This window comes from Vulpes lagopus, chromosome 11 (assembly GCF_018345385.1).
Source record: "Vulpes lagopus strain Blue_001 chromosome 11, ASM1834538v1, whole genome shotgun sequence".
Lineage (NCBI taxonomy): Eukaryota > Metazoa > Chordata > Mammalia > Carnivora > Canidae > Vulpes > Vulpes lagopus.
The window spans coordinates 90,996,049-91,019,079 of NC_054834.1; the positions used below are offsets into that span (position 1 = coordinate 90,996,049).

The 23,031-nt window shown below is 34.3% G+C and overlaps 1 pseudogene; it reads left to right on the plus strand.

Moving 5' to 3' along the window:
- Positions 1 to 10,900: 10,900 nt before the first annotated feature.
- LOC121471692 lies at positions 10,901 to 11,464 on the plus strand (annotated as a pseudogene).
- Positions 11,465 to 23,031: the final 11,567 nt, after the last annotated feature.

Below are 23,031 nucleotides of genomic sequence, written 5' to 3' on the forward strand. Positions count from 1 at the left end.
CGCCTCCTCTTTGATTTCTTAATTGGCCTATTCATTGTTTAGTAGCATGTTGTTTAACCTTCGTATATTTGTGATTTTCCCAGTTGTTTGCTTTGTGGTTGATTTCTAGCTTGATAGAATTGTGGTTGGAAAGATGCATGGTATGATTTAAATCATTTTAATTTGTTGAGAGTCTTTTGTGGCCTATAGGTGATCTGTCTGGAGAATGTTTCATGTGCACTTGAAAAGAATGTGTATTCTCTTGTTTTAGAATGGAATGTTTTGAAAATATATATGAAATCCATCTGGTTCAAGTGTCATTCAAAGCCACTATCTCCTTGTTGATTTCCTAAACTTGTGTAATATTAATCCAAGAAAGATTGTGATAAATTATGGATACTATTTTAGTTTTTAGAACAACCACTAAAACATTAAAACAGAGGTATTCATAAAAACAACAGAGGAAGTAAAATGAAGTGCCAAAAGGATCATTTTGAAAATAGTTAATCCAAACAGGCAGAAAAAGATATAAAAAGAACAAATAACAGAGAAGAAAATAGAAAACATATAGTAATCAGTTATTTAATTATATTAAACTTAAGTGGATTAAATACTCCAGTGAACAGGTATAAGATGGACAGAATAGTCTGACACAAAATAAAAAAAATTGAACTATTTGATGTTCACAAGAGCTGCATTTAAATATTTATTATATTTGCTTTATTTTTTATTTTGAAATGATTTCTAGCATTTAGAATTTATGAGAATTGTACAAAGAATTCCAAATATCCTTTATCCATCACTGATTGCCTATTCCTTGCCACACAACAACTCTATGAAGAAATAAATCCTCTAGAAGTATCGAGGTTCAGAGAGGTTAAATAACTTTCCTCAGGCTTCACAGCTAGTAAGCTTATATTGGTGCTGTAATATAAACTCAGGCAATCTTAAGTCCAGAACATATGTTCTTAAATATTGTGTTTTATTTCTAGCAATGTATTTAATGCATTTGGTAACTATTGGTGTCAATATTCAAATGTAAGTCAACTGGCTTCATAATACCATTTTGCATCTCACTATAAAACAATTAGTTATCCATAAATAGTTAGTTAAAAGTCCAATGTGATGTTTTCTAGAGTTGTAGCCGTCTTACAGGCGTTGCTCAGGGTTACAGCTAAATGGCAGTATTTCAGGAATAGTATATAGAAGGGTCCTTCCTTGGGTAAAACATCAAATAAAATGGAAGAAAAGGCCCCTTCAGATTCTAAGAATCTATTATGTGCTATTTTATTGGAATACTCACAATTTCAGTTTCCTGATTGCCTCTCCAGCCCCCAAAACATAGTGAATCCTTTAGAGATCATCTTTATTTATCAATAGATTTTTATTGTATTCATAATTGTCCTAGGTGTTAAGGTGCTTTCCAGATATAAAGAAAAATATTCGTAATCTTAAATAGGAGGGGATTCTTATGTCTTACTAAAACTTAAACTTCATTAAAATTTTCAAGCTCCATTAAATGTAGTTAAGCCTCATTAAATAAGGCTTAGTGTCTTTAGCCTTCTTAAACCAAGCTGGGAATAACTAAACTTTTTGAAATCCTTATTATGCTTTTAGGCTCAAAAGACTAGATCAGACTGGTTAAGCATCAAAAGCTAATTAACCTGGGATCATTTAACATCTCTTCTTCATGGTTGATAGAACATTTAAATTGTTAAATCAATTTAAATTCCATTAAATAGTTTTAAATATTGTTAAAATTTGTTAAGCATCATTAATCCAATTAATCATCATAAAGACAGTAAACACAAACTTTTGTTCAATTTTTAAGAAAAATTCTTATTTAGTTGGGACAAAATTCATTAATTTTATGAGTAACTCACATTAATATTTTTGTCTTCCTTTAGAATTATTAAGCTACCCTATTTAGAAATGAAGACACTGAATCGGTGTCTTCACCGAAATAAGCATTTCCTTTACCAACTTGTAAATCCAATGTCCTAGAGATTCATTTAAAATCTACTGCACTGTTTATGATTCATACCTTCTCTATTTCTATCGTTTCTATCTCTAGATGTCTATTCATTATCTAAATGAATAATGAATGAGTGGATAAATATTACCAGATACAGTAATTCCATATATATAATGATTTGTTATTAAAGGGAAGGAAATGAATAGCAAAGGGCACTTTAAGGAACCCACAATTATTTTTTGGATCACCATTTGCCCTCTGGTGGGCCATTAGATTACTTCTTTGTTTTAGTACCATGTGAATTGATTTTTGAGAATGTCTCTACACTCTTTGGAAAGTTAAATTTTCTTAATGATTTCCTTCTAATTTCCTTTCAGTTAAAGGAACGTACCAGTCAGAATTAGGGTAATGTAAAAGGGAAATGAAATATTTGAAAAATGTTTTTAAACAGTAACATTTGTTCATTCTTTTAACAAATATTTTCATTTAAGCATGGGATACTGCTGCTTGTATAACTTTATCATTCATTGATTGGATAATACACAGGTCATGAAGGACAAAAAGGATTGTCTCTCACTTTAGAAAGGGCATTCCAGCATACCCTTTTTTCCTAGATACTACACAGATATGTGGGCTCCTTAACTTTTTCAAGGTTCATCCCATTTCCTTTTGTATGCCTGTGTTTTACTAATGCAGCTAGAAAGTTTGTCACATCCTGTAGCCAGGTTCAATTAGCATAATGTCATCAATATGATGAACCAACCTGATAGTTGAGGAATAACAGGACAATCAAAATCCCTCTGGACAATGCGATGACCAGGAACAGATGAATTGACATAACCTATGATAAGACAGAGTGTTCTACTATTTCTTTCTTTTTTTTTTAAGATTTATTAATTTATTCACGAGAGACATAGAGAGAGAGACAGAGACATAGGCAGAGGGAGAAGCAGGCTCCCCGAGGGATTGTGGGATTGGGCCCCGAGCTGAAGACATGTGCTCAACCACTGAGCCACCCAGGCATCCTTGTTCTACTATTTCTGATCATGCTTATGTCTGTTGATAGGAATCTAAAGAAAGCAAAATCGGTGTGTCAGGATATATTGGTTTTATCCACTGATATCTCTGTTTTCCCATCACAATTGTGTTGGTAAAATGATCTGATTAACTTTGCAGTAATATCTAATCATTCATTTTGCAAAGCCTGTTTGGCTTTTGTTTCAGCCAAAAAGTAAATAATGGGGAGAAGCAGTATGAATCATCACCACTCAGTTTTCTAGGTATTTGAAAATCGCATTGATTTCTGCCCATCTCTTGGGATTGGCTATTGCTTTTCACTTACTGTCTTGGTACAGGTGTGACATAATGGCTTCCATGTGATGCACTTACCAAAATGACCCCCAGTTCACAGGAACAAATTTAAGGATTCTTTCAGTTACTAAGTATATGTTCTAGGACCAAAGAAAGAACCACAGCATATGGCCATGACTGCAGTGGGTGTCTCATGAGAATCCCCAGACCACAACTTCATCTTTTAACTGACCTCTAATGCCACTCAGTCTGGCCATGAATCATAGCAGGGTTTTGGGTCCTTGAGAATTAGCTTCAGTTTAGAACCAACATCTAATATTTCTGGAAGGTCTGGATATTTGCTTTTCTCCAGCATGCTCATCTTGAGAATATTTACATTAGCAAGTTTCTGCAGTTCTTTTGAATAAAGGCTTTTTCCGGAGTAGATTTTTTTTTATTTCTCCATCGGGGGTATAGTAGGATAAAAATCTCTTGCTTAGGACCAGAGGCAATGAAAGGTGGTGAGGTTGAGTCTTGATGCAAAACAGGCATACTTGGGGCAACTGCCTGAAGTGAAAGAGTTTTACAACAGTAATGCTGGTTCTTTCATATAAGGACTGATTACTTCTACAATTAAAGAAGGTTTAGGATAATTTAGGGATTCAAACTTCTTGGTCTTTTTTGTTTTTACCCCAAATGGCCCACTATCCTAGTTTCCAATGTCTTCCACACCATGCCTTAATGTTAATTGAAGAGGCCTGATAGAGTGCTACATTTAATTGGTACTGCAACTCTGTAACCAGTCAAGTTCACTATTACCTGTTTAGGAAGATAAGGAATCTTTTAAAACTTTCATAGAGATTTTCTAATTCCTTTTCTTTTTTCCCATGTTCTGAGCTGAGCATTCAAGAATTTACACTTCTCATTTTCCCTATGTAACACCTAAGGTTTTCAGAAGCAACCGTTCCATGCCACAATCATTGTAATCCCTGTGACATAAGCACTAATGGAACAGCCACTTGATATTCAAATATCAATATAAACACACCAAATATATCTATAGCATTTTCCCTCAATTTATATAATAAGTCAATCTTTCAGAATTGTTTTTATAAAGTAGAAGGATAATTAAGGCCCACAAAAATCTATGCTAAATCATTATGGTCAGATCGCAAAGATCTTTCAGTCTTTCTCTTATGAGAGCTACCTCTGAGATAAACTCTCCTCACTAATTAAGCCTAAGTCTAAATGTGAACTTCACTTAGTCAGAAGAGCTAAGTCTAAAATACAGGTAATAGACATCTAGTCAACTTCTTGATATATAATCTGAGGAATTTGTGACATCATGAGCATACTAAAATGGATCTCATATAATCATGTGAAGTGGGCATAAAATGACATGTTAATTCATCACTGATCTAATATGGTGATGGTTACCTGAGCCACAAATTCTGTTTTAATTCCAGCATTTGAGGAGTGAATTCTCTGCATTATTATCAATAACTATCACTAGTTTTGACTCCTTGAGAACTCACTACAAAATTAGAATGTCTGAAGGTTTCTCTTCTGTACATTTTTGTAACAGATTCAGCCAGATTCCCTTTATTTCCTAAATCCTGTTGAGTAATATTAGACATATACATCTTCAGTTACCCTCATTGTGCTAAAGAATGCAAACTTGTACAATTACCTGATTCTTTTCATAATAACAAGTGAAACTATATTTGGTTCTATAATGTATAAGAGAATTCCTTGGTGTCCATCTTTCACTCATTTATAGAAACCATCAATCTTTGATTTTAACACACATTTTGCTTTCTATCTCAGAATATGAACAAATTATCTATCAGGAATAAAATCTAATATAAGAAACATGTTCTAAGTAATTTCATCTAAAAAAGGGTGGGTCTATTTGCATAAGTAAAATTATGCATTAAAAAGCTTTTTCTTATACAGAAATGCCTTTTATAACACTCTCTACTGTGCTATATTCTGCTTTGAATTAGTCTCCTCTGGAAGTGGAACTTAGAAAACTTGATTTAACTAACAGCTGAGAATGATTTATAATTAGTGTATCAATTATTCATATGTAAATGTTTCCAGGCTACCAGAAATATGTATATAATTTGTCACATAAACAGGGCAATTTCTTCATAAGATAAATATGTTTTGCAAGTTATTTTTTCATAAAGCAAAGGTAAAATTAAGATGAACCATTACTGAAATATCAAAAATGTGAATTAGTCAGGCCCAAATTAGCGTTTCCTGTAGCCTTAAAAACAGTCTTTAATAGCTGTACAACCATGTGATATTTAATATCCATATATTTGCATATAATTTACTTTTAAAGATATCTTTAATATGTATATGGCAACACTGCTGAAAATGTAGTGAATGTTAAAAGCAGCAATAAAATGCATCTATTGTTTGAAAAAGTGTCTCTCCCAAGACTACATCAATGACTTCCATATTAAATTTTCTTAGTTTATGCTTCTCAACAATATTTTTTCTACTGCTGTAATGTCACAAACGTAGCAAGCTGACTGCAAATCAAACCATGTTTATTCTACTTCTAGTCACTAGCACTAAAACAAAAATTTTGAAGTCCGAATTTACCTGACGGTTTTGCAGACGATGCATGAGGCAGATTAGCATACCTCCCTTAATTTTCCTTCACTATCATGGCTTTAATATTGAGAGCAGAAACCAAGCATAGCTGCATTCAAACAAAAAGAAGTACAGTTGATAAACAATTTAAATTGCACGTCTCCTGATGTTTGGGGCTAGAGCACCTTTAACCATCGGGAAAGAATTGGAACGTTGTGGTGCAAGACCTGGGCTTGTTGTGTTGAATTATGTTTTCCCCCCAAAAAGATATGTTAAAATCCTAACCCCTGATACCTGCGAATGTGATTTTATTTGGAAATGGGATGGTTCAGATGCAATCAAGTTGAGATAGCATAACATTGAATTAGGCTGGGCCTTAGTCTTGTATGACTGGTGTCCTTATAAGAAGAAGAGAAGTGACACAGAAGACACACTGGGGGGAATACCATGGGATGAAGGAAACAGAGTTTAGAATGATAGGTGAATAAGTCAGGGAGCACCCAAAATTGCTGGTAGCACCAGACACTAAAGAAAGTCATTGAACATCTTCCTTAGAGCCTTTATAGTATGACTCTGCCAACACCGCCTAGCTTCCAGAACTGTGAGAGAATGAATTTCTATTGTTTTAAGCCACTCGATCTGGGACAATTTTTTTTTTTTTTTTTAATGATAGTCACACAGAAAGAGAGAGAGAGAGAGGCAGAGACACACACAGGCAGAGGGAGAAGCAGGCTCCATGCAGGGAGCCCGACGTGGGATTTGATCCCGGGTCTCCAGGATCGCGCCCTGGGCCAAAGGCAGGCGCTAAACCGCTGCGCCACCCAGGGATCCCTTGATCTGGGACAATTTGTTATAGAAGCCCTGAAACCAGTAAGCCTGAGGGTTTTTTTAATTTTATTTTAAAAAATGCAAGTATTAAAAAAAATTATTGAAATATAGTTGACATGCAATATTGTATTAGTTTCAATGTATGACATAGTGATTCAATGTTTATACACATAATGAAGTGATCACCATCTTACCATGCATCACCATACAAAGTTATTACAGTGTTATTGACTATATTCCCTTTGCATCCAGCCCCTTTATTTTAAAATTGGAAGTTTTTACTTTTTAATTCCCTTCCCTTTCACCTGTACTTCCACCACTTCCGTTCTGGTAACCACTGGTTACCACTGGTTCTTGTATTTATGAGTCTGTTTATTTGTTTGCTTGTCTGCTTTGCTTATTAGAATCCATATATGAGTAAAATCATGTGATATTTGTCTTTCTCTGACTTAGTCCACTTAGCACAATACCCTCTAGGTCTATCTGTGTTGTTGTAAGATTTCATCTTTATGACTAAATAATATTCTGTTGTTTACATACACCACAGCTTCTTTACCTATTCATCTGTTGGTGGACACTTAAGTTCCTCTCATATCTTCCTATTGTAAATAATGATGGAATGAACATAGAGTGAGTATATCTTTTTTGAGCTAGCGGTTTTTTCTTCAGATAAATACCCAGGAGTGAAATTGTTGGATTGTATGTTATTTCTATTTTTAATTTTGAGCAGTGTCCATACTGTTTTCCATAGTGACTGCACCAGTTTACATTTCCACCGACAGTGTATGAGGGTTCCCTTTCCTCACATCCTCTCCAACACTTGTTATTTCTTGTTATTTCTTTATTTATTTTGATACTAGTCCTTCTGACAGGTGTGAGGTGATATCTCAATTGTAGTTTTGATTTGCATTTCCCTGATGAAGAGTGATGTTGAACATTTTTTCATGTATCTGTTGGCCACCTGTATGTCTTCTTTGCAAAATGCCTATCGGATCATCTACCCATTTTTAAATCACATGTGGTGATTTGGTGTTGAGTTGCATGAATTCTTTATTTTGGATATTAACCTCTTATTGGATGTATTACTTGCAAATATGTCCTCCCAATAAATTATCTTTTAATTTTGTTGGTTTCTTTAGCTGTGCACATGCTGTTTAGTTTGATGCAGTCTTAATAGTTTATTTTTGCTTTTGTTGCCCTTGCCTGAGAAGACAGGTCTAAAAAATATTGCTAAAAGAGTTTATTGCCTATGTTTTTTTTTCCCTAGAGTTTTTATAGTTTCAAGTCTTACACTTAGGTCTTTATCCATTTTGCATTTGTTTTTGTTTTGGTGTAAGAAAATGGTCCAGTTTCATTCTTTTGCATGTAGCTGCCCAGTTTTCCAGACATCATTTGTTCAAGAGAATGTCTTGTCCCCTTTTTCATGTATTAATTGACCATATAGGTATGGATGTATTTCTGGGCTCTCAGTTCTCTTCTGTTGAATTATGTGTCTGTTTTTGTCCTCTACCATACTGTTTTGATTACTGTAGCTTTGTAGTATATAGTTAACCCTTGAACAACACAAGTTTAAACTGCACAGGTCCACTTATAGGAAGATTACTTTTTCAATAAGTACAGTACTATACGTGTATTTTCTTAATAACATTTTCTTTTCTTTAGCTTATTTTATTGTAGAAATAGAGTATATAATACATATGACATACAAAGTATATGTAATTGACTGTTTATGTTACCAGTAAGGCTTCTAGTCAACAGTTATCAGTAGTTAAGTTTTCAGGTATCAAAAGTTATACATGGAGCCCTGCATTGGGCCACCTGCTTAGCGGGGAGTCTCCCTTTCCCTTTAACCCTCCCTCCTGCTTGTGCTCTCACTCCCTCTCTCTGTCTCTCTCAAATGAATAAATAAAAAGTCTTTAAAAAATTATACATGGATTTTTGCCATACTAGGAGGGTGGCATCCCTGACCCCCATGTTGTTCAAGGGTGAACTGTAGTTTGAAATCTAAGAATGTGATACCTCCAGTTTACTTCTTTTTCAAGGTTGCTTTTGGTGTTCGGGGTCTTTTGTGGTTCCATACAATGTTTAGGATTATTTATTTTAGTTGTGAAAATATGTCATTGATTTGACTATTTTGACAGGCATTGATTTGAATCTGCAGATTGTTTTGGGTGGTATGGACATTTTAATATTAAATTCTTACAATCTAAGAGCATAGTATATCTTTCTATTTGTTTGTGTCTTCAGTTTCTTTCATTGATGTCTTACAGTTGTCAGAGTACAGGTCTTTTACCTCTTTGGTTACATTTATTCCTAGGCATTTTATTCTTTTTGATGCAGTTGTAAATGGAATTTTCTTAAATTTTCTTACTAATAGTTCATTAGTAGTGAAACTTGAATTTCCATGAGAGATACTTCTTTCCATTGAGGCAAAGGAGGCCTTCATTAAAGTAAGTGTTTTGAAAAGAGACATTGAATTAATATATCAGCAACCATTAACATATCCTCTGGAAAACAGCTTCTCTGAAGAACTGCAGCAAAACCAAATTCCTTTTTTACAAGGATAAGGAAAGTTACAAAGTTTGGAAATCTGTCCAGAAAGGAGTGGTATAGCTGGGGCCTGACTCGTATTCTCTATTTATTTACCAAGGAGAGCAAGAGCTTATTAATCAGAAAGAGAGGGATCCCTGGGTGGCGCAGCGGTTTGGCGCCTGCCTTTGGCCCAGGGCACGATCCTGGAGACCCGGGATCGAATCCCACATCAGGCTCCCGGTGCATGGAGCCTGCTTCTCCCTCCGCCTGTGTCTCTGCCTCTCTCTCTCTGTGACTATCATAAATAAATAAAAAAATTTTAAAAAAAAATCGGAAAGAGAGAAAAAAAAAGCATTAGGTGGCAAATGGGGTGTTGGAAATACCTATATAATGTCACACTGATTTGAGGATGAGGGCAGAAGACATCTAAATATCCTATGATGTTCATATTAAGACCAAGGGATAAAGAAATTCATTTCATGGAATAGAAGGAGAAGTTTTTAGGCATTACAGTGTTCAGTATTTGCTAGTGTTAGAAAAAAATGTTGGTCCTGAACATTAATAGAAATAAAGTAGTCTAACAAATTGAATTAAATTATTAGTTAACAGGTGATATAGTGGTAATATTAGTTAAATGATATGGTGATAAAGTATATTCATATGCTAAGAATAGACTATCAAAAACTATAATCATCTGGCATAATTTTTTTATCTAATTCTTTCATAAAGCTTCATTGAGATCTTATGGCAGATACAGTCATTTTAGCAAAAGCCCTGATATTAGATTACTATAGGTAGAAGCCACTCTAGAAATGAAACTTTATAATTTGAATAAAACAGGACTCATAACTATCATTTTAATCTGTCTAGTGAAGCAAGTTTTTAGGACATTTATTTGTCTTGTTATCCAAGTGATAAAAAGACCATGTAATCCATACAAACTATTAAAGCTTTCTAAATACAAATTTACTTGGCTTTGGAATGGAATTCTTTTTTATGGTTTAACAAAGTAACCATATTATTAAAAATATCAATTTATTCCACAACCATAGAGTTTCAAATATGCCTTAACTCTTATGAAAGTTATTTTTCTTCTATATACAGTTAGTACTTGGAATTCAAGTACTAAACAGGAGCTAAAGCTCAGTGAAAGACAAAACATATACACATAATAGTTGAGACCATTGGAAGTAAATTGAAGTCTGATAAAACCTAGAGATTTATTATATGTAACAGCCAGAAAATTATTTTAAACTTGAAATAGCCAAGAAAGATTATTGGCTTTCTTTCATTGCAGTGCTGGCTTGACTATCTATTGACTAGTCAGTTTTCAACTCTGGGCAAAAGGTTAACTTGTAGATTTTCGTCTGGAAGAGAAGAAAATAATTTCTGTCCAGTAGAACAAATAAAACAAGATTTTTTTCTGTGATTATGTTGAATATAAGTAGTTTCATATCTAACACAGAAATCTTATCCTAACATTTGTTTTATTCCTGTATGTTTTATTCCTGTTTTATTCTTAAAGAATCTATGAGCCAGTCATAATCCTTACTGGTTTCCTTATTAATTAATGATTTAATTTGAATATGATTTGACATGTTCATTTTATATTGTATAAGAATCATGTTTTTTGGTAGTGGGCGGGGCTGGGGCTGGGGTGACCCCGCCAGAGCCACCTCTGCCAGCAACATGTTCAAGGTAATTCGGAAGTCTGTGGGGCCAGCCAGCCTGATCTGCTCAGCTTTAAAGTCTATGCGTCACCTAAAAGGGACTCACCTCACAAAATTTCTGTGAAGGTTAATGAGCTTTCACTCTACTCAGTTCCTGAGGGTCAATCTAAATATGTGGAGGAGCCAAGGACCCAGCTTGAAGAAAGCATTTCACATCTCCGACATTATTGTGAGCCATATACAAGTTGGTGTCAGGAGATGTACTCACAAGCAAAGCCCAAGATGCAGAGCTTGGTTCACTGGGGGTTAGACAGCTATGAATATCTCCAAAATGCACCTCCTAGATTTTTTCCAAGACTTGGTGTTAATTGGTTTCGCTGGCATTGTTGGACTTCTTTTGGCTAGAGGGTCAAAAATAAAGAAGCTGGTGTATCCACCTGGTTTCATGGGACTAGCTACCTCTCTTTATTATTCACAACAAGCCATCGTATTTGTCCAGGTCAGTGGGGAGAAATTATATGACTGGGTTTTACAAGGAAACATAGTTGTAGATTTGTGGAAGGAGAACTTTCAAAAGTTATAGGTAAACATTGGAAACTCCATTTTCTACAGAAAAATGGCAGAAAAGTCAGTACTGAATGTAGTAAATTGGCTTTCTTCTTCAGGAAAAACTATACCAGGCTTCTTTGTTATCTTGGGTGATGCCATACTACCAGTGGACTAATCGGAAATCCTTTCACCTAGAGATAATGTCCAGCATTTGAACTCCTGGTTCTCATGTTGCTATTTATGTACATAATTAAAATTCTGAATTAAAAAAAAAAGAATCATGTTTTTCAACTAATGAAAATTGTACTTCGTTTTGGCAATCATTCACTGAGATGCCAGGATTTCATCATGATAGAGCCAAGTAAATGGGATTAAAGGGGACATTCACCCCATGGTTATTTAAATTCAGTTATGTTTTTTCTTGCTCAAATGGCAATCAGTTTTAACTTCTTTGATTCTCTTTTTTCTTTCTTCCTACTGCTATTTTGTTTTTCTGGTTCATGCATAATTGAAAATTGATTCCCATTGGTGGTGGCAATGATTAGGAATTTGGTTTTGTGGTTTGACCATTTGATGAGATCTCTATTCTATGAATGATGAGCTATCCTCTAGTAAGTGAATATGACAGAAAATTTGGTTTGCCAGTCTTTTTTATTTGTTTCTTTATCTGTTTGTGAGCTCAAAACAATTAAAATTTTGTGCCTCTTGGGAAGCACAACAATTCCTTGATTTCTGAACTAATGGGTTTTGTGCTTTCTTTTTACTTTTGATCTATGGCTGAAATTGTAGAACTGAAGCAATAAGTTCTCTTTATATTTATGTTTATGTTTGCATGTCTACAATTCAGAAAAGTATTTACATCTCTTTGACAAATGTGAAATATTTTTCTATCTCTGGCAGATGTAAAAAGGTTGCATTCTTAAATAAATGAAGTTCTGTTTTATTCAGGAATAAGTACTTACATAAATTATATATTTTTAAATTCACAGAAAATAAACTTGTTTTTCAATATTTTAAAAGTTTAAAAGTTCTAATCCTCTCTTCCACAAAAATAATAATCCTCCATACAGATAGCTAGTTCAGAAACATTTAAAGAATCTAAGTCACAAAATCAAAATGAAACTTTAGCAAATCATGAGTCGTCTTTTTCTTTGTTCATTTGTTTTGTTTCTTAAATTCCACTTATGAGTGAAATCATATGGTATTTGTCTTTCTCTGACTTACTTATTTTACGTAGTGTTATATACCCTCTAGATGCATGTTGTTGCAAATGGATATTCCATTGTGTATGTATGTGTGTATACATATATATATCACATCTTCTTTATCTTGTCATCTATTGATGGACACTTAAGCAGCTTCCATATCTTGGCTATTATAAATAAGGCCAGTAAATAGAGGGGTGCGTATATCTTTCTGAATTAGTGTTTTCATTTTCCTTGGTTAAATTTCCAGTAATAAAATTACTGGATCATGTAGCAATTCTAGTTTTAAAACTAGAATGGAAAACATTTGTGGAAAACAGTACGGATGTACCTGCACTAATTTCCATTCCCACCAACAATATATGAGGGTTCCTTTTTCTCTACATCCTTTCCAATACATGTTTCTTGTGTTTTTTATTTTAGCCATTCTGATAGGTGTGCAATGATATCTCCTTGTGATTTTGATTTGTGTTTCTCTGATGATCAGTGATGTTGAACATTTTTTCATGTGTCTGCTGGGAATCTGTATGTTTTCCTTAGAAAAATGTTCATTTAGGTCCTCTGCCCATTCTTTAATTGGATTATCTGAGTTTTTTGTGTTGAGTTGTAGAAGTATTTATACATGTTAACCCTAATTGGATCCATCATTTGCAATATATCTTCTCCCATTCAGAAGCTAATCTTTTTGTTTTGATGATGGTTTCCTTTGCTATGTAAGAGCTTTTCATTTAGGGGACACGTATACTGTATTGCTTTGATCGCTATAGCTTCGTAATATATCTCAAAGTCTACATGATGTTTAAGCTTATGAAAAATGTAAATTTGTGTTCATGTAAATTGAATCATAATAATGACATATGCTTTTATATAACAGAAATTATGTTTGGCATTCAATGATTATTGAATCCAATGAAATACACATTCTGTATTTAATATGGGAGAAATGTCAAATAGAAGAATTGTTAAGCCTTTTTTAAGTTTATATAGGTGAAGTACAGTTGACATAAATGATGTATTTATTTATTTATTTATTTAGATTTGCCATTACTTAATTTTTTAGTTTTTACTTAAATTCTAGTTAGTTAACATGACATAGATGTTTCAGATAGTGTGAACTTCATAGGATGTATCCTGAGTTGTCAATAGCCTTGCTGTCTGGACCATATTCATCTCTATAGGAGTAGAGGTTAACTTATAGATTTTCTTTCTACAGAGATACAAATTTCTAACTAATTGAAGAGGTAATGTAAAAGATTATGATTTTTAGATTATGTTGGATGTGAAATAACTTGCATTTTTAAAAAAGATTTTATTTATTAATTCATGAGAGACACAAGGGTGAGAGAGAGGCAGAGACACAGGCAGAGGGAGAAGCAGGCTCCATGCAGGGAGCCTGATGTGGGACTCGATCCCAGGTCTCCAGGATCAGGCCCTGGGCTGAAGGCAGGTGCGAAACCACTGAGCCACCCAGGGATCCCCCTAAATAACTTGTATTTTATCTAGAAATCTTTGTCTAACATTTCTTTTTAAATTTTATATTTCTCTCTCAAATGCTCTTTGAAGCAATCATAACTTTCATAATTTCTCTTACTAATAAATGAGTTAAATAAAATTTTTGATATAGTTTATCTTAGATTTGTATGATACTCGTGGTCCTTTTTTTAACATACATTTTGATTATTGTGGTAAAATAGAGATAACATTTACCATTTTTTTTTAACATTTACCATTTTAACCAATCTATAATGTACAATTAAATAACGTTAAATGTATTGAAAATGTTGTATAACCATGCCAGTATCTAGTTCCAGAACTTTTTCATTACCCCAAATGGAATAATTTTGAAAATCATACCTTAATATTAAAATATTTATTGAGCATTTGTCTTGTTTGTTTTGTTTTATTTTATTTTTATTCTTTTGGCCTGGCTTTATTCTAGGTGCTTGGTTATAGAAGTGAATTAAACAAACCCCTCTATTCCTAACTGTAATGTGGTTTATGTTTTAACAGAGAAGAGGAAAATGCAACAAAAAAATTAAGTAAAATTTGTAGTATTTTAGATAATGATAAATGTGAAAGAGCAATAATACATGGAAAAGGAACACAAAATGACAGTGTGGGAGGTTGCAATGAAAAAAGCTTCACTGAGAAAGTGCCATTTGAGGAAATATTGAAAAACAAAGTATGGGGATAAGCCATGTGAATATTGGGGGTGGAGGAAGCATTCTAGGCAAAGGGAGAATGAGATATAAAGACCTGGCATGTTTGAAAAATGTCAATAGCTTGGTATGATAGGAAATATTGAGAAGTGTAGTAAGAGAAAATTTCAGAAAAGAAACAGGATACTTGATTATAAACATAAATCAATAAGTTTATTTGTTTTTAATTTGAATTAGATGGGAAGCCGTTGGGAGGCTTAAAACTGAGAAATGGTATGATGTGACTTATGTTTTGAGATAATTGTCCTGGCAGCTGTGTTGAGAAGGGACCAAGTGAAGCAAAGACAGAACCATAGATCAAATAGAAGAATATTTCAGTAATTTGGGTGAGAGATAATGGTGTCACAAGTAGAGTGGTGGATAGAAGGTAGAAGATATTGGTTTCTTCTGGGTGCAGTTTGAGGGTACATTTACAGAGGGCTTGCTGGGAGATCACTGTATATTCGTATGAGAAATAAAGTATATGACAATATATCTGTGTTTGAACGATTGAGAATATGGAGTGCTATACTGAAATGAAGATTGTAAGAGGAGTGGGTTTGAGGGGAAAAGCAGGAGCTCAGATTGGAAATGTTAAGGTTGAGATGTTTGTTAGGCATCCACCTAAAGTTATCAAGTAGGAATATGAATATATGAGTTGAGAGTTCAGAGAAGCAATTCATGCTGGAGAAAGGTATTTGGTAGCTGTCAAAGTGTGGACACTGTTTAGTTTCATGAAATTTTATTAGGTTTTTAAGGCACAGAATATAGATAGGATTAAGAACTAAAGACAGGGGATCCCTGAGTGGCTCAGCAGTTTAGCACCTGCCTTCGGCTCAGGGCGTAATCCTGGAGCCCCGGGATCAAGTCCCACATCAGGCTCCCTGCATGGGGCCTGCTTCTCCCTCTGCCTGTGTCTCTGCCTCTCTCTCTCTCTCTCTCATAAATAAATAAAATCTTTAAAAAAAAGAACTAAAGACAGAACTCTAGGATGATTAAATATTTAAAAGCCAGGGACATGAAGAGGAACTCCTAAAAAAGTCTTGAAAAACCAGAGAGGAAAGAGCAAAACTAGGCAAATAATAAAAGACTGTAACTTCTATGAATTCAGAGGCTAAAAAAAGACCAAGATGTGGAACCAAATCTCATTGTTAGGAAACAATGCATAATGAGCTTTCAAACAAAAATAACAAAGCAAACAAAAAATCCATTGCCACGAAAAAGAGTCAGCATACTCATGAGTGGAAAAATCATACCTGAAAAAAAACATTCAGATCACTAAAGTAATTTGAAGGAATTTTAAAACGTTTTTTTTTTAAATCTCCAAAGGACATCATTGATGAATATGAAAAAAATTAGGAATTGTTTTTTGTTTTATGTTTTGTTTTTATTTTTTTAAAAAGATTGTATTTATTTATTTATTCATGAGAGACACAGAGAGAGAGGCAGAGACAGGCAGAGGGAGAAGCAGGCTCCCTATGAGGAGCCTGGTGTGGAACTCAATCCCAGGACCCTGGGGATCACGACCCGAGCCAAAGGCAGATGTTCAACCACTGGGCCACCCAGGCATCCAAACTAGACATTATTTTTAGATATTAACCATTAACTTTAATAATAGAAAAAAATAACTTTTAACAATTGATCATTAGCTTTAAAAATTAATCCTTAAATTCAGTAGTAAATTGGACAAAAGTGAAGAATAAGTGAATTTGGTAATAAATTAGGTAGATTTCTATAATTCAATCAAAGATAGGCCCTTAGAGGAGAAACTAAGGTATAGTAAGCTGTAATATGTATCTAATAAACTTTAAAGAACGAGGTAAAAAAAATTATTGCATACCATTAAGAACAATGAAAAATATTTAAAACATTTTAAAGTAAAAATACAGATTTCCTATGCAAAAAAAAAGTATTCAATCATTAGTAACAATCTTAGTAGCAATTTATGTCATAAGATAATGGAGTATCTTTAAAGTGCTGAAGGAAAATATCTCTGAACCTGAATTTCTGCATCCGAACTATTTTTAGTTATTGCATACACTCACACACAGGCACGCACGCACACACACACACACATAGACACACACAAAACAGCTTGTTACTGGGATGCTTGGGTGGCTCAGTGATTGAGCATCTGCCTTCAGCTCAGGACATGATACCGGAGTCCTGGGATCAAGTCCTATGTCAGACTCCCTGGGAGGAGCCTGCTTCTCCCTCTGCCTGTGTCTCTGCCTCTCTCTCTCTCTGTGTGTCTCTCATGAATAAATAAATAAAATATTAAAAAAAAATGCTTGTTGCTATCAAGATAGAATAAAATAAGACCTCTCAAAAATGAAACAAAAGTGACAACAAAATATCCCTTTGTACACAGAATCACCTTTAAGTGAAAAGAAAGCTATGATGGAAATTACTAGGATCTAAAGCATTTCTGTTTATCTAGGCACCCATGCTGTGAATCATTTCTCTTCATTATTAAAAGAAACTAGTCTTTCAGAATATTTACAACACAGGTGTTAAGCAGAATCCTGTCTTCCCACTAATCAAGTTAAAACGGGCCTTAAAACAAAGAAATTTTGCTGCATGATTGAAAGTAATTTTTCTGCTGTTTTCTTGCCATGTAGTGTCCATGAGAAGTACTCTCTGCATTTATAAATGTTTATAAGTACATTTTTAGTTTTAGTACTTTTAAGTTTGTTAATATCGTGAAACAGAAAAATATGAGTCAGAGTGTGTGGCTAGTTTTAAAGATTACATAGGTTCATTAATTAGGTTTATTGTAGATATTTCAGATTTAACTGAATTTCAAATTAAAACCAAAATACAAGAATTTAAAATATGTGTATTGAAATTGTTTTTATCAGAATTATCCTTTTCACTTCATATTATGAAGACTCCAATATGATTTCTATTATTTACAGCAATATCTCAGAATTTTTTATTCTCTCGCAGAAGTTTAAAAACAAGCTTAAATGAACATATTTCTGAAGTGTTTGTTCTTTAATCACTCCACAGACTGTCATCGATAACATATTATACCAAGAAGAAAAATAACCCCAAGCAGAAGACGAGGGATTCTATAAAGAAAGGTGAGAAACGTATAAAGCACATTGAAAAAATTAGAGGTCTCTAAAATAAAATAACAAATACTTTCGTATTTCACATGGTTTGGGATGGGAAGTGGGAGTTCAAGGAAAGGTTAAAGCTTGTTCAGATCCTTTACTTCGGGAGCTGATATATTTATTTACTTTAGAATATTTTACTGGGGATCCCTGGGTGGCTCAGTGGTTTAGCGCCTCCCTTTGGCCCAAGGCGCGATCCTGGAGTCCCGGGATCGAGTCCCACGTCGGGCTCCCAGCATGGAGCCTGCTTCTCCCTCTGCTGGTGTCTCTGCCTGTCTCTCTCTCTCTCTCTCTCTCTCTCTCTGTCTATCATGAATAAATAAAAAATAAAAATAAATCTTTAGAATGTTTTACTAAACTATTAATGTAAGCATGTCTATTCGTTGTAATTTGTAGCCATTAAAAACAGAAAAAGGACATCTCACTCCTATACCTTTGTGTATTCTTAATAAAAAAGTTTTAGATTCTTATATGCAAAAATTTAGTATATTGTTCATGTATATATGTATATACTATTTATGTGTTATATGTAAAGTATAAAATGTTATTAGGAAACATCTACACCAAAATCATGATGATAGTTGTCTCTGATGGAGGGTACTATCAGAAGGGGATGGGAACATAGCTTAATGAGAATGCTTTCTGAGGTTATGCAGCAGAGCCCTGAGGAAACCTATCATTTTAGAAGCATGGGGTAACGTGCAATGACATAGCTCTTTTCCCATCTGAGTGGTTTGAGGAAAGGAAAGAGGAGAGAGAGACGGGAACAAGAAGTCCTCAGCTTGTGTCTCCTGAATTTTCATGTCCAGGTTTCATTGTTTGTTGAGGTGCAGCATCAAGGAAGGTTAGATAAGTTGAGGGTAGGGTATTCCACTATTTCAGATTGAGCTTTCAGTTCCTGGGTAGAAGTCTCTCTCAAAAGTTGCCTAGCACCAACTTGAAGCATGATTATGAAAAAATGAACTTTTTAAATCTTCTCAGCTGGGGAAGCTGACCTTGGTGTTTCTCTTTCTTAAGTGTCTCAATTCCTGTATGGTGTGAACTGTGACTTATGTGCAGTGGAGCCTATCACAAGTTAAGGTGACTCCAGAACTGAGGCTGGGGTAGAGAATAAGAATGCTGTTGAGAATGTACAATGAGGCAACCAATTTGAAAAATAGTTTAGGTGTTTTTAAAAAACTTAAACACATACCTACCATACCACCCAACAAAGAGATACTGACTTTGTATAACTGCAAAATACAACCACAAAAATATTTGTACTTGAATGTTCATCACAACTTTGTTTTTAATAATTGCCAGAGCTGAAAACAATGCAAATGTCCATTAATCAATGAATGGATAAGCAAATTTTATTAAATTCATATTTAACACAGAAACAAATTATTGGTACATTCAACCACTTGAATAAATCCCAAAATAATTGTGAGGAATGAAAGAAACTAGGCCAAAAAAAAGTGGATAATATTATTCAGTGTATATAAAATTCTAGAAATTGAAAATAAATCTAGGATGACAGAAAGCAAGTAAACGTTTTTCTGGGAAGTGTGTAAGGATACATGATGAGGCTTAGATTATGAAAGGGCCAAAAGAAACTTTGAGAATAATAGAAATGTTTATTATTTTGATTGTGGTGATAATTCCTTGGGTTTGTACAAATGTCTAAACTTATCAAATTGTACAGCTAAATATGCACAGTGTAGTATACACCAATTATATCTCAGTAAAGCTGTTAAAAATATTTAAAATGTGTCAAACCCTCTGCAAAGGGTAACTGAGGTTTGTGTTCCACATGTACTGTTGATATATGGCAGTGTGCTACCATTATAACCTACTGTGAGAAAATATATTCCCTCTGTCCTTTAAAATAGTTCTTTTAGTTGGATGAATGTAGATTCCATCGCAAAATGCATACTATCTATATTTTAAAGACAATATAGCATGATTATGCTGATGATAAAAACTAAAAAAAGATAAATCAGCTTCGTCATATATTGATGAATGGTAATAACCAATGTTAATGAGTATTTCAAGAAGTGGTTTCCCCCATCCAATGCCCATGATAATAACTGACTAGAAAAAATTATGGCAGTGTTGATCACAATTCTAATTTTTAATTGTTGACTGACATTTGAAATTAGACTCATGAAATAATTATGGATAATCATTGTAATTAAAGTATGATATTAACACAGACTATCTATCCCTGAGCCATAAAATTTAAAAAATATTTCAGTTTTTCATTTTGTTCATATTTATAGTTAAAATTTCCCACCATTAGCATGCATTAATCTTGGGGCAAGGCAATTTCCCTGAGTACCCCAATGAAGATAATAACTCTCCATGTACATCTCACTCACCATCCCCTTGACCCCTTCTTTATTTCTCTTCTTAGTACTTATAGCTTCTGACATCCTTTTTGCTTATTTGTTTCACTATTTGTTTATTCCTGTATCTTTTTAGCGAGAATTCAAGCTGCATGAGTGTGAAATTTTTTCTGCCTTTTTTTTTTAGTTTTAGTTGCTCTAGTGAGAATAGTTGCTGGCATGTAACAGACATCCAATAAATATTTCTGAATAAAAGAAAAATAGCAATAAGTGCCATTTAAAATTGATATAATCAGTAGGAAGGCAAACTCTTTTGTATCTGGATTGATTCAAGGCAGAGAATGATTGTAAAATAAATAAAACTATTTTTTTTCTCTTCCAATTTGCATTTCAAAGTACAGAATCTCCCTTTTCCATAGTTTTGCTTTCTGCAGTTTCAGTTTCCTATGGTCAAACGAGATCCAGAAGCTGGGAGGTGATCTTCCACCTAACATACTGTCTGAAGGTCAGTGGTAGCCTAATGCTGCATCACAATACTTGCATCATTGTAATTAAATGATTATATCTCATTATGTAGAAATTTTATCCTCTGGCATCATTACAGGAAGAAGAACGGTGAGTAAATTCCAGAGGATATTTTGAGGGAGAGAGACCACATTCATATAACTTTTATTACAGTATACTGTTAATAATTTTTAAATTTCACTATTAGTGTTGTTAATCTTACTGTGCCTAGTTTATAAATGAAACTTTATCATAGGTATGTCTGTAAAGGAGAAACATAGAATATATATAGGGTCCAGTATTATGCATGGTTTCAGGCTTCCATGGGGGCCTTGGAATGCCCTGGTGAATAAGGGGGGTGGCTAGGGTACAAAGCAAGCCTCCTCAATACAGTTCCCCCCTCCTTCTGGTTACACAGAGGATTACTCTTCTCTTATAGTCAGTTGCTGACTGACAGTCCTCTGCAAGCTTTTGTCCCATCTCCCATTCCTTTTCCTCCCCTTGCTTCATTTGTTTGCTTTCCTTTGCACTTAGGTGAGTCAGGGAACAGCATCCAGTGTAGCTTTCCTTTGGAGGTCACCCCCAAAGGAAAGAGAGTCATAAGCACCTCCATCACTCAGTCTAATCATCCTCACTTCCTGGGAAGTCTGTAAAATAGTCCTGAAGGGGGGATCCCTGGGTGGCGCAGTGGTTTGGCGCCTGCCTTTGGCCCAGGGCGTGATCCTGGAGACCCGGGATTGAGTCCCACATCAGGCTCCCGGTGCATGGAGCCTGCTTCTCCCTCTGCCTGTGTCTCTGACTCTCTCTCTCTCTGTGTGTGTAACTATCATAAATAAAGAAAAAAAATATTAAAAAAAAATAGTCCTGAAGGAACCCGGGGGAAAAGTTTTGAGAAAAAGTTCATACAAAAATAATTGTCATTTAAAACCAATTAAGCTGGGCAGCCCTGGTGGCTTAGAGGTTTAGCGCTGCCCTCGGCCCAGGCCCAGGGTGTGATCTGGAGACCTGGGATCGAGTCCCATGTCAGGCTCCTTGCATGGAGCCTGCTTCTCCCTCTGCCTGTGTCTCTGCTCTGTGTGTGTGTGTGTGTGTGTGTGTGTGTCTCATGAATAAATAAATAAAATCCTTTAAAAAATAGAAATAAATAATAAATAAATAAATAAAACCAATTAAGCTTAAGTATGCAATACCTGTTTTTGTTGGACTATGTGAAGGATAAGCCCAGAGGATAAGAAGACACCTAGGACACCCATGGGTTCTGTACTGGGGCTGTACTGGACTAATTTAGGGTAAGTCATCCTAGGAAAGCCAGTGGTTCTGAGCTACACTGAAAACAAGTACTGAAGGAAAACCCACAAGAAGATAATGAAAGCTAAGAAATAATTCAGGGTACAAGATCAACACACGAATGTCAGTTGTTTCTATATACCAGAATTGGAATGATCTGAAAAGGTTAATTAAGAAAGTAATTCCTCTTCTAAAACCATACAAATGAATAAAATGCATAGGAATAAATAACCAAGGAAATAAAAGACTTGTACCCTGAAAACTATAAAATATTGTTGAGTGAAATTAAAGATGACCTAAATAAATGTCCGTCACTTCACCAGTGTACCTATATAATGCCTTGAAATTAGGTACAAAGATTCCTTCTCACTTTATTTTTCTTTTCAAAATTGTTTTTACCTCTTCTAGTGCTCATACCTTATTATATAGATTTTAGAATTAAATTCTGTATAATTTTTAGAATAGTCTTGCCAATATTTTCCAAAAAAAACCTTCCTCAGATTTTGATAGGCATGGCATCAAACCTGCATATCACTTTGAATAGAATTATATATTTACTGTGTTGAATCAATTCATGAACTCAGTATATGCTCCATTTATTTAGATTTTCTTTGATTTCTTTCATTAGTGGTCTATAATTTTCAGTCTACAAGTTCTATGATATTTTGCTAGATTTACACCAAAGGATTTTTGAGCAGATAAAGAATATCATATATTTAATTTCAGTATCTGAGTGTTACTGTTAGTATGTGGAAATACAATATATATATTTTTTTAACATTTATCTTGCATTCTCTAATGTGCCTGAACTCACTTTTTAGTTTCGGGATTTTTGTGTATATGTGCACTCCTTAGGATCTTCTGCGTAAATAATCATGACATCTGCAGATAGGGATGTTTTTATTTCTTTATTTCTGATGTTTGTCTCTCCCACTCCTTTTCCCTCTCCCCCACTTCCCTG